This window comes from Hemicordylus capensis, chromosome 5 (assembly GCF_027244095.1).
Source record: "Hemicordylus capensis ecotype Gifberg chromosome 5, rHemCap1.1.pri, whole genome shotgun sequence".
NCBI classification, from domain to species: Eukaryota; Metazoa; Chordata; class Lepidosauria; order Squamata; family Cordylidae; genus Hemicordylus; species Hemicordylus capensis.
The window spans coordinates 169,761,618-169,774,930 of record NC_069661.1 but is presented as its reverse complement, the minus strand read 5'-3'; positions in this window follow the sequence as shown (position 1 = coordinate 169,774,930).

Below are 13,313 nucleotides of genomic sequence, written 5' to 3'. Positions count from 1 at the left end.
GCAATTAAAACGTTGTTGTATAAAAATATACAATATGATACAACAAGGTATTGTATTTTATCGTATCAAATTGTTTCAGTGTGTGTGTGGTGGGGCTCACCTATATTCAAAAAGCAGACTTCCTTCTATCTTCTAGTTGGAAACTGACTGCCTTCCAAGCAGCCACAGTGGCAGCACTTTAAAAGTTGCCTTTGTTTCCCTGGCAATTGCCCACAATACCCTGGAGAAGGAAGCAACATCACAATCTTGCATACCTTCTCTGATACTTTACTGGGGGGAAATGCCACTCCTTGTAACTATAGAGGATGACCATTTTATTTACCTGTAATGCCCCGAAGAAAGGACACAATGTTGTTACACTACTTCCTTCCCTGGGGCAATGTGGGGCAATTGCTGAGGGGGAAAGATATCATTTTAAGATGTTGCTGCTGTGGCTGCCCAAAAGGTAGCTGGTTGATTTTAAGTTAGAAGATAGAAGGGAACCCATAGGGATGTGCACAGAACGGGATTTGTGTTCTGTTCTAAGTGCAAAATGGTTCACAGATCCCCAGAGGATTCCATTGGAACAACCAGGCAGGGCAGTTGTTCTGACAGAACAAGCTTGGAATGTTCTGAGTGTTCCGAGCATTCAGAGCACCCTTTTGGCAGGCTGTTTTCTCCTTGCTTTCTGTTTTGGGCAGTGGCTTTTGATTGGCTTGTGATCTCCTTGCTTCTTGGTTGGCTTGTTATCACACAAATCAACTTGATTTGTATGATCACTAGCGGAGCCAGACTGCGGGCGGCCCGTGTCCGGCTGAAATGGTGGTCCCGCTCGCCCTGCCCTCTACATCTGATGTCAGACGCGGGTGGCATGGTCTGGATCCTGTGCAGCCCCATTCAGGAGTTAGATCCAGGCTGGCACTGTGAATGCAGTGCTGGACATCCAGTTCCCAAACGGGGCCACACACCCTGTTCAGGAGCTAGATACAGTGTGGCCAGAAGCAGCTCTCTCCTGCCTTTAAGGTAGGGAAGAGCCACTGCTGGCCGTCCTGCAAATGCAGCGCCGGCCATTTAACTCAGGGATCCTCAACGTTGGGCCCCCAGATGTTCTTGGACTTCAATTCCCATAATCCCCAACCAAAGGCCACTGGGGCTGGGGATTATGGGAGTTGAAGTCCAATAACATCTGGAGACCCAGTGTTGAGAATCTCTGATTTAACTTCTGAATGGGGCCTCGCAGCCCTGCTCAGAAACTAAACCAGCACCCCCTCACATCTGGCATCAGACTTGGGCATGTCGGGGCTGTGAGGCATGGCCCCTGAGGGGCGGTGGCCCAGGTTCTTTGAATCCGGTTGCCCAATGGTGGCTACACCCCTGTGTGTGATAACAAGCCAACCAAAAAGCAAGGAGCTCGCAAGTCAAACAGAAGCCAGTGTGACAAACAGGAAACAAAGGGGAAACTGCCTGCAAAAATGGTACACGGAATGCTCAGAATGTTCCAGCTTGGAACAGAATCATTCCTTCCAAGCTCGAAACAGGCCCTTCAGTTGAAAGGCATTCTCTTTCACGCTAAGAACACTTGAAATGGTCTGTTTCAAGTTGGAACATCCCAAGCTCAGAACGTTCTGCACATCACTAGAAACCAATTTCTTGAATTCCTTGAATTTGGTTATTGCATCAGACTAATTTGCTATCCTAGCTTGATTTGATACATGAAACTCTGTGCCATCAGAAACACAATACAAATTAATTGGTATTGTATTGGAACTGATACCAATGCTAATAATTTGCTTGGTGCACAGCAATAATACCAATACAATTGGTTTAATAAAATGTATATAAGACCACAAAATAAACAAAAAAGGCCCTGCATCTCTTTCCACTATATCAGAGTGGTGTCCATTTTAGGGCAAAGTAAATATAAGCCAGTAGAGGAAGACTAGCACATGGACCCTCACAGTGGTAAAAGAGGACAATAGTTACCTGAGTATGCTGGGTTTGATTACCTGCTGCCTCATCACACAAGAGAAAATTAAATTGTTATGGATAAAGTAGGAGATAATGAAGATACGGTTGATGTGTTTAGCACCCAAACATGTTCCAAGGAAGAAATTTTGTTTTCAGGGTGTTCAACATCATAGGCTAGTAATGAACCAGTAGAAGAGCCTGATGATTTTGTGTCATAAAACATATTTGTAAAATGCTAGAAATGTGAATCTGAGGAAATAATCTAATCAGTGTCTGTCTAACAAATATGTGGGCCTTGGCTTTTAAAGTTGGAGAGCTTTGCTCAGAAATATAGTAGACATCAGCAGGAATTAAATAATTGCCTTTGTCAGCTAGTTTCAGAGACATTTAAATCATTTTCTTGGAATTTTGAAAGGTTGGGTACTATAAATTTAATATATAGGACATGATTTTATTTTATTTCTTCTGTAGAGCCATGAAATATCAAGATGGCAGGCTTATTTATATTAAATAAGACAGCAGGTTTATTCAAATATATATTTATTTTCAGTTGACATTAGCAACAAAGGGTGTGGAGTGTTTTGATCAGCTAATAAGACGTCATTGCATTATTAATTACAATATGTGTGAAAAAAGAAAAAGACAGGAAAATTTGCATTTCCACAAATTCATTTGTTTCATTACTGATGATCAGAATTAAAGCACTGTGCTTCTTTGGCAATGAAATTTGCACTAATACAATTCCATGGAATGCTCCTAAGTTAAAGAACTCATTGCAACAGACTGCCTTGAGTGAATGCATTGACCTGGTTTGCTTGGTTGCCACGTGCTGATGAGTTAATCTAGTAACTCTGTAGTATGGATGTGAAGTCTCAGTATTTGTGTGCGTGCAGTTCTAACACTGCAGCGAATGTCAGCCATTGCATATGAGGCAACACATTGCTGGAGACTTGCTGGCATCTCCTGAGTGCAGACTGGGCTGTAAGTGGCAGCACAAAGAACTTGAGTGGTAAAGGTGGCAGCCACAAGGAGAAGGACAGACATGTGTCAGCAGAGAACCCTGGCGGGGTGCGGGGCCCACGGCAAATCAGCCAGTGTGGGGCCCCCTTCCAGTTAATTCTAATGGAGGTTAAAAGAGCGAGGCCCGGGGTGGTCGCCCTGCTTGCCATGCCCAAAGGACAGCTCTGTGTGTCTGTCCATGACATTTTAACTGCCTGAATCAGGGCACAGAATGGATGCACCTAAACCTATCAGAAGTTTAAAGACATTGATAAGGACAATTGTAAGATTGATGATATCCGAGAGCTTTGGAATAATTGTCTTGAATGCCCTAAACTAATGGCAGGTAGCTTTGAAGGCAGTGAAACGTGCCTCAAAATGAGGCAAATACAACAGAAACCTTTATTTTGTGCTTATTGGACACCTCAGAGAATGTTTAATAAGGGTTGGTTGGTTGCGGACTACTAGATGCTGGAGGTGTAATTTGTATGAGGTGTAATTTGTAATTTGTATACACCTATGCATTTGGTTGGGTCTGGTCCAGTTATTGTTCCAATTTGGCTTGAAATCCATAAGATTGTTAACATGATTTTGCAGCAATCATTGCTTGCCAAGGATGTTCATGTTTTGTTGGGGTACTTCCACAGCACATGCAATCTAGCATTACATCAAGAACTGTGGATTCTTCATGCTTGGGGTGTGTAGTGATTGGCTAGTAAACACTGTCAGTCAAGAGGAATTTAAACTTAGAAACCTTCTCTAGAGAGAATTCCTAAGAGAGAGGTGTTGGAATGAAGTGAAAAGGTGGCTATAAAATTCAGTTGAACTTAACTAACAGGTTCAGATAGCGATGGTTAAGGCCAGAGAGAAGATCTCTAGAGCCCGACTGAGGGTGGAACTGGGAGGTTTGTGGCTAAGTTTTATACACCAGCCATGACCTCTGTAAAGCAAGCTTGACTATCAAATGCAAATTCATGGTAAAATGTAAATGTATGGTAGATTATACAGGTTATACAGGGAGGTTATACAGGTTGTATCCCAGTAATGGTGTTGTAAGTCTAAAGAAGCTTGGTATTTCTAAACAGTCACCTCAGTAACTTGAAAGTAAAGCCTTTATTGATGTACTGAAACAATCTTATATAAGTACCTGAGTTTGAATACCAGTTCAAAATATAAGAGATGATATACAGAAAGTTATTACTTTGTCTCAGAAACAATTACACGTTTGACTCGACATTGTAGTGAATAAGAAACCACTGAAGGAACAGGAATAAAGTTATTTTCTTTGGTTTAGAACTTTAAAACTGTTTCAACTGTATCTACTTATTTCCCCCACCCCCCCCCCCCACATTACCACTCAGTTGCAATACCCAAGTAAATAAATAAAAGGTTTAAAACAAATCAAAGGTTCCGAAATGTATTGTTTACTTTAACATTGATATATTTTAAAAATTAATCTCCCAGTTCCAACCTCAGTTCCTGACAGGGGGTCACCAAAAGGATTTTAATACAGCACTGGAAGGACAAATTTATTCCTGAATTGCAACTTTTGATGTGTGTTCCTTGGTAGCATCTGAACTGGGTTTTTCCGACAGAAAGTAAAGAAGTTGAATTTTCAGCAATTTGGTTGAATTTCAATGAATTGTTTATATGAAAAATATAAATCCTTAGAAGAAGGTGTGCCCCCTCCCCCCCCTTTCACGGGCAAGCTATATTTTATTATGTTTAAGCACGTGCTTAAGGGGTTTTAAAATTATCTTTTCCCTCCCCCCCTTCCCCCCTTTCAGTTATACACATTTATAATTGCTATACTTGATTATGTTATATGTATTGCTGTAATCTTATATGAAATAGGGATGGGGGGACAACATAACAGTATGTCACCTCTGGAGGAGGAGAGCTGGTCTTGTGCAAGCATGACTTGTCCCCATAGCTAAGCAGGGTCTGCCCTGGTTGCATATGAATGGGAGACTTGATGTGTGAGCACTGCAAGATATTCCCCTGAGGGGACGAAGCCGCTCTGGGAAGAGCAGGTTTCACGATCCCTCCCTGGCTTCTCCAAGATAGGGCTGAGAGAGATTCCTGCCTGCAACCTTGGAGAAGCCGCTGCCAGTCTGTGAAGACAATACTGAGCTAGATAGATCAATGGTCTGACTCAGTATATGGCAGTTTCCTGTGTTCCTATGAGGAGGTTCTGCCCAGTGCAGTATTGAGGAAATCAGAAAAGTGGACATTTATAATTTGTGGCTGCAATCTTGAAAGGATCCCAGTACAGAGGTTCCGCCTTAAGCAGGCATCAGACTCTCCTGCACCCACTTTCAACCAAGGAACTCTAGCAGTGTGTTCCAAAGCTGCATTCATGCCATCTTTTTTATTATCTCTTTTTCTAGGTAAACTGTTTTGAAACCTTTTGTTGCAAAGCAGTATATCAATATCCAGAGGAGGAAGAAGGTAGTCTTCTTCTTGGGGTTCTCCTTGTCTTCTCTCTGGGATCAAGCAGGCACTAGGCAACCTCATACCTCTTCTAATAACATTGTGATCTGATACTAAATAAAGACAGAGGCTGACATCCTGCCTACATTTACTAGAGGATTTAATAGGCCTTTAGAGTAACTCCTGAGTAGTACTATTGACTAATTTATATCAGAATGTTAGTAAATCTTCTAAGCATTTAGTAGCAGGCATAATGCAGAGAATAGATACAATGCAGCCAAAGTTATGCTCTAAAGTCCTATTAATTTCAATGGGAAAGTTAAGGACATACTTAAAAATATCCTCGAAATCAATGGACCTTAACAGTACTTAACACTGGCAAGTTTGTGACCACAGTTATGTGCACTTAAAGAAATGGAATACACCTATTTAATTCTGCAGTGACTTCAATTGGCCTTATACGTGCTTTTCTTTCCCTGGGTTGTGTCAAATAAATATAATTTAACATGTTTGTTTTTTTAAAAAAACAAACTAATTTAGACATATTCTGACAAGATTTCATGTTAAAGGGCTCAAGATGTTAACTTTAATGATGCGTGCCATTAGAGCTTTAAAATATTTTATGAAGAATAATGCTGAGGTCTAATGGCACAAAACCTGTTCATAATTACCAAACAACTCTTAAGTCTAATTTTAAAACTGTAGTAATTGATCCTACAGTGAGATTTATTCCATAATCATGGAAGCGACAGCATTTACAACCAGAATAAATTAAAGTAAATGAAGAGGAAAATTGTATTCTGTGTAACATTTAGTTCATTATAGGCTTAAACAACTACACCAATCCATGTTCATCAATATAAGTTATGATGCTCGCAGACATAATTAAATAAAATGTTATCACCAAGAAACAGTTCGTGTTCCACAAGCATAGAAATTGGTACATTACAAGTGAGTTGCTTGTCTTAAGGGCTTATTGGCAATGCTTAAGAATATGAATGGCAGGCACAAGTATGGCAAGCTCTCTTGTGTTTTGATCGAGAGGTAAAAATATGACACATCATAGCTGTCCCTTGCTGCGGAACGCATGTCTTCTGGGTTCTTTTCCCTTCTGTTTTTTGTATCTGCCTGAAAGGGTGCTGCTATTTTTCATACTCAAGTAATCTTCAGTATAGGGTGTAAAAATTTTTGTTTGTTCAGTTAAGGGTCTCAATAAAGTTTCTGTAAGTGTTCAGAATCTTTATCTGCATTTGTGAAAAAGCAGAGGACATTGGCAACAGAAAGCTGCTTATTCAAAATAAATAGGTTTTGATCCAGAGACAGTGGCAACTCATGAAGGCAGTTCACTGGAGGCTTCCAGCAAATCTTGGCTGACAACCTGACTAATATCACTTGCGGAAGGACCTTTTACTAGCACAAAGTTTTGTTCTAGCTCCTTGAGCTACGTCTGGAGCTTGCATTCCAGACTAGTATTGTGCAACCACCAGCATGCTTGCACAACAGTTGTGCAACCAGTGGCACATCCCATTTGTTTTGAAATGAACAGTGTCACAAGAGCACTGGAGTGCAAGAGCACAATTCCATCCATCCCTGCTTCTTAGCGCAAGGATCCATTATTCTTGCACTAGAGCAACTCAATTAATTATGCGAGTGCTTTGTTAGGACATCAACCATTCATTTCTGGAAATACTGATGGTCATAGCATGGGAGAGAGGGGCCAAGGTTGGCTACCCTCCTGGATGGTGTTGTGAAGCAACAGAGGTGTGGGACTGCTATCTCTTGGCTGCTGAATGGCTATCAGTGCCCAGCATTCAGTGTAAGAGCAGACAAGGACCTGATATCTGTTGAAGATGTAGCTCCCGATGGCATCTACTCTTAGCACCAGCAACCCTACTGACCACTAGGGACATTAGGGGTAGAAATAGCAAGTAAGGGCATTCCCCCTCTGACCATGCTTTCTCTGCTCTGTTCCCCTTGATTAGACTGATAGTCCCAGGTTTCATTTTCTCACCTGAAAAGACAGACTTCCTTCTTCTCCCTTCTCCAACTTCCTGTATGAAGTTAGCAACCAAGCATGTAGGTCTTCTCTATCTCCCTGACAGATGTCCTGCTTTATTTGGAACTGTGACTCCATGTCTCCAGACAATATTAATTAGCAGTGTCCCTTTACCTGTTCACTTCCTCTGTAGCTGGAGCAGATAAATCTCACCCCCACCCAGCTCTCTAACAATATCTGCAGTCTGTGCTCAGTGCTGCTAGCTGCACAATGCTGAGCTAACACCCCCCATCCCTCTGCTGCTACCTGTAGAGTGCCTACATCCATTCTGATCAATGGGAGACATTGGTAGCTTCCAGTGGATCACCTGTATAGTGGTCTTACTCTGCTTACTCTTTCTAGCTGTAGCCCAGTGTATCCCACAAAGCACTCCTACAGGTCAGGGGATTATCCAGAATGACATTTTACATGGCATTTAGCAGAGAGATGCAGCTGGGGGGAAATCTGCCGAAATCAAGATTCTCCACTTGTGTAGAAGGATGCTCCTCCTCCTCCTCCTCTTCCTCCTCAGGACTCTCTGAATCCAAGCCATTAGCAGGGCCATACTAAACAGGACTTTAAACATTTATCTCCCTGTCCCTCTGTGTGTTTTATTGCCTCAGGGAACTTCATGCAAATCTAAGCCTTGTCACATAGGGAGGAGAGGGGGTTAGCCCTTTCCCCCCTCAAAGCAGTCCCAATGAAAGTTGCCCATCAAAGCTGCCATTCGCTGCAGGAGGGAAACTACTATTGATTTCACTCCTACAGCAGTTATTTTCAGGGAATGGACTACAGGGTTTATCACACACACACACACACACACACACACACACACACACACACACACACACTCCTCATTTGCTATGGCCCCAACTCAGATCAGCACCTCCTGTAGCTGCTATTAACACACATGGCAGGGAGCAAAAATGTGTTTAAAGTAACATATAGTTTGGGTCTCAGAACAATTCGTGTAAGTGAATCACCATTCATGGGAATATAGTCATGTGATAGTGCCATCTGGCATCCAAAGAACTCCACAACAAATTCTTTATACCTTTGGCTGTTTGCATATCTTGAACAGCAGCTCCTCATGCTGGATGGCAAACCATTTTGGAAACTGAGGAGTCTTTCAAGAACAGATAGTGATATGGCATAGGGATCTATTTTCCAGAGAGTTTTAAAAAGTCAAAAATCCTAATAGGAATGTTTAAGCCCTTAGGTATACAAACAAACAAATCCTTTTCAAAACAGCATTTCTATTTGCTAACCCCTGCTAACTTGGCAAAGAGGCACCTTTTAACGTGGTGATTCTCTTTATTTAGCAGGGGGAGAGTAACTGGCCCTATCCACCCCTAGCACAGTACCTCCAGTGACAGTTGCTGGTGTCTGTCTTATGTTTCTTTTTAGACTGTGAGCCCTTTAGGGACAGGGATCCATCTTATTTGTTGTTTCTCTGAGTAAAAAGTCCTGAGCCATTTTTGGAAGGGCAGTATAGAAATTGAATTAATAATAATAATAATAATAATAATAATAATAATTAATAATAATAGTAGTAGTAGTAGTAGTAGTAGTAGTAGTATGAACTAATTCACACAACTCTGCTGATATCTGCAATCATATAACAATGATTGCTGTTTCAATCTGGATATCTTGACAACACAAATGCCCTGCATATGCATCATGTTAACAATTTGATCCAGGCATTTCGGACTTTCCCACTCTCCACTTCTGCAGATCTGGGCAATTCAGATTCATGAGACTGTATTCTGAATGGCAGCCTCCTTTATTAAAAAGAGCTAGAGATTCTGGTATTTGATTTCACTGGTTATAATACAATTAGAGATGAACATAATATTTACTCAGAATTTATTTGATTATTTTGGGAGGATCCTGACTACATAGGATTGTTGTGCTGCAGGGCAATAGTAAGTCCTCATTATAAAGGCTGAATATCATTGGAAAGGATATTAATATAACTTTTATGCACACTGAATACTAGTAAATTATGTGAATATTTTTCAGTACTTTAATTACCCTAGTAGGTTATCTCAGAAGGATCCTACCTAACCTGTTAGTCAACACTCATTCCAACAGGAATGGCATACTGGAAATTTAATACTTAGTGGAAATATTGTCACATACAGTCATGCCATTAGAAAATGTTTGCTCACAATAAAGTTTTCTGTATGGCAACTTATTATACTGCCTTCCCATGGAGTTGGATAATTATGTGTACAGCCATACACACTGTGCAATTATAGTTAATGAGCTGGAGAATTTTATTCCATTCTGTAGCTACAACTATATTGGATGTTCATGTTATGAAAATAAAAATTGCCCTTCTATCAGTTCAGAGGTCCATAGTCCAGCATTAAAACAATAGTCAGCCAAATTACTTTGGAAGCAAGCATCTTGCTTCCCTTTTCTTGCTATAAATTAATATAGTGTACATACATAGTGTAATTTCTAGCATGTTTTCTTATCATGGCTGCTGCTGCTGGAAATAGAAAGAGTGCTTCAGTAGATGGCCCTTTGGTCTGATCCAAGAAGGTGATGCTCTCATGATTTCCATTAAACACACACTGTCTGATATATTTTTTTAGAAACAAGTGGGCAGAGATTTGAGTGGAGATTTGATTTAGTTGTGAATGCAGACTTGACGATTTAATTAGTTAGGGTTCACTGGGCTTCAGCTCTCAAGGATTCTTCTTATGGAATTTTTGTACACAACCTGCCCTGAGCTGGTACAAGGATTCATAGCCATCCTCCTCACTGCAGAATGCAACAGAGACCAATTTAAGGTTCTGATTTTGGTCCTTCCCTAGCTCTAATTAACTACAATATAGAATTTTAAATGAGTTGGATGGTCTTAACTTAATACATGATTAGCTTGTCAAAATGGACTGCTATGAATCTACTTGGGGCAAATATACTGAACAGAAGTTCACATGAACTTTGACAAAAGATAACATCAAATAAATATGTTAGTCATTCAGACACAATATATATTTATTGATGAAGGAAAACTGTAATAAAGAGTGCTTAATTTTCTAAATTATTGACCAATTCAATAGAACACTTTAAGAATAGTTCCCCGTGTATTCATAACTTTAAAGGCCAAACTCAACATATTAGTGGCAGTCACATGAATTAATGCATGCATCTGGTCCATGAAATGGTGGCAGTGGTGAAATAACTCCATTTTAGCCCTCATGTGGGTGAGAGCAGCTAAACCTTCAATTCTACCTAACATCCTGGATAGGAATTCAACCTTGTATGTGTTCATTGACAATGGGGAATTTGAGAATGGAGACCTTTGCCATGTTTCCTGTCTTGTGAGCAGGGCTGGCCTGTCCACTAGGCAGACCTAGGCCATCGCCTTAAGCACCAATTCATGGGGGGGAGGTACAGAAACAGTGCCAGAATAGAGCACTGCCAGTTATTATTTCCTTCCCTCTTGTATGGCATCACTGAAGTACTGCACAGTGGTATAAGAATGTAATGTGTAATACTACATCCTGTCCCTCAAAGGGTCTGCACATTCTGTACTCCAAAATACATAGTCTTATTTCCTCATTGCACCTCAGTCCCCAATAAACAGCTAGAATCATAAGCTGTACTCCCTCTGTGGAATATATGAATTGCCTGCCTCAGCATTCATTTCCAAAAAGAAATGATCTTGGACTGGATTTCCAAATTAACAGCAGCATCTTTTCATCTCTGAAGTGTTAGAGTTTTGCCCTCATAACAGATGGGAAACACTGTCCCACTGGATTCTCAAACCAGCGTGGGATAATCATTCACTGGCCATTTGTGTGGGCAGGTCATTCAACTTCATGAATTAGCTGCCTGTGTGGCTCAAATTAAAAGCTGAGGCTTCACACTTCTCAGCCGGCAGCTGGGCACCAACATCAAACTTTGCCTAAGGTGCCAAAAACCCTAGGGCCGGCCCTGCTTGTGAGGGCCAACTCATGCATTCAAGCTCAGGAGAGACTCACGAGGGTGATCAGTTGCACTGGTCTAGAGGTGATTCAGGCATGCCAACTTGTCCGCTCGATAAATGGGAGCTATGTCTATGTGGGAATCAGGAGCTGAAGAAAGGTCAGAAAGCAAGAAAGCAAGAGCCTGGTCTGAGAGAGGGTACTACAGTACCTTGGAAAGCTCTCAAGCTACAGAATGTTTTTCTAAAACATTCCCAAGCCAAATGAACTCCTCCTATTCCTAACCAGTTTGGCTACCTGTCACAAGCTTTGCCTTATTTTTGAGGGATGGAAAGCCTAAAGAGATAGTTTCCTTGCCTGGAGTACCATACTCCATGTTATGACATTTTAACCCCTACTAACTTGGCAAAGAAGCACCTTTTAATGTGGTGATCCTCTTTATTTAGCAGGCGGAGAATAAATGGCTCTATTCGCCCCCAACACAGTACCTCCAGTGACTGTTGCTGGTGTCTATCTTATGTTTCTTTTAGATTGTGAGTGCTTTGGGGACAGGGATCCCTCTTATTTATTTATTATTTTTCTGGGTAAACCGCCCTGAGCCATTTTTGGAAGGGCGGTATAGAAATTGAACAAATCATCATCATCATCATCCCCCAGTGAGGCACTACCTTGGCGTGGTTGTGGGGCTTGCGTGCTCTGAGGAAGGTGAGAGCTATGCCGGAGGTCCAACCATACTGGACAGGTCTCATCAGAGGAGCCAGACGAAGAGTGCCTCTCCCATTAACAATATGGTGAGACGTAACTTTAATAAATCTATACCGGATCGGTCGTCGCCTGGGTCATCAGGTGCTGGAGTCCCTGGACATCTGGTGGCAAGTGGGTTACAGGACTCAGGATCTTCAATTGAGAAACCAAGGCTGGCGACTGCAGGGTTACTGGAAGAAATGCCACTTAACTGGGCGGGGGGGGATACAAAAAATGCCCAACAAGGAAATAATAATCTGCTATTACAAGTCTAGTCCAACTAGAAGAGGTTATTTTAAAAGAATATAACAAATTTGGAAAGAGAAGCATCCAGATACAGAAATAACAGAACAAAGGCTAGCAGACCAGAGAAGATTCATAATAAGAAATAAAATATCCACAGAAGTTGAGCTGAAAGAACTGCAAAGAGCAACACAGCCTCAAGGAGCCATCTTATTTTTTTGTTGTTTCTCTTTGTAAACTGCCCTGAGCCATTTTTGGAAGGGCGGTATAGAAATCAAACAAACAAACAAACAAACAAACAAACAAGCAAGCAAGCAAGCAAGCAATGGAAGAAGAATTACCACCAACTGAAGAAGTTGCTCAGGCGCTGGTGAAGGAGGTGTTGGAAATAGAGGATGCCACTGTTGCTGAACTGTTTCAAAATCAAAACCAGGCAACCTCCCCTTTGCCTTCACCTCAAAAACCTGAATGCCATTTAACAGAAAAGCAACAAAAACTAAAGCAAAAAAATAACGGGGCACATAAACCAAACAACCACCAGGGCTCGGATTCCAGCTCAAAAAACAGTGGCCAAAAAACAACTTGCTCAGGCATTAAAAGATGTCAATGCTGCACTTGCAGAAATAACAACCAATAATTTGCAAGAAACAAACCAACTAATGTACAGTGCAGCAACAATAACAACACAAGAGCTCGGATAAAAGATCAGTGGACCTGTCAAAAAAGAAAGTAGTACATCACCTGAATGGAAGATTAGATTAGAAAATAAAATCTCCAGGTTCAGATCAGATGCTAGTAAATTGAAAGATATGAAAGACAAGAAGCCGAAGAATGAAAACACCAAACAGTATCTGATCCAAAAGTACCATCTAGATTAAAGGAAAATTCGAGAAGTCCTGGAAATAATAAAGCAGCAAATAACAGCAGTGTCAAAGAAGATTAGCCAATACGAAGCCAGAATTACACAACAA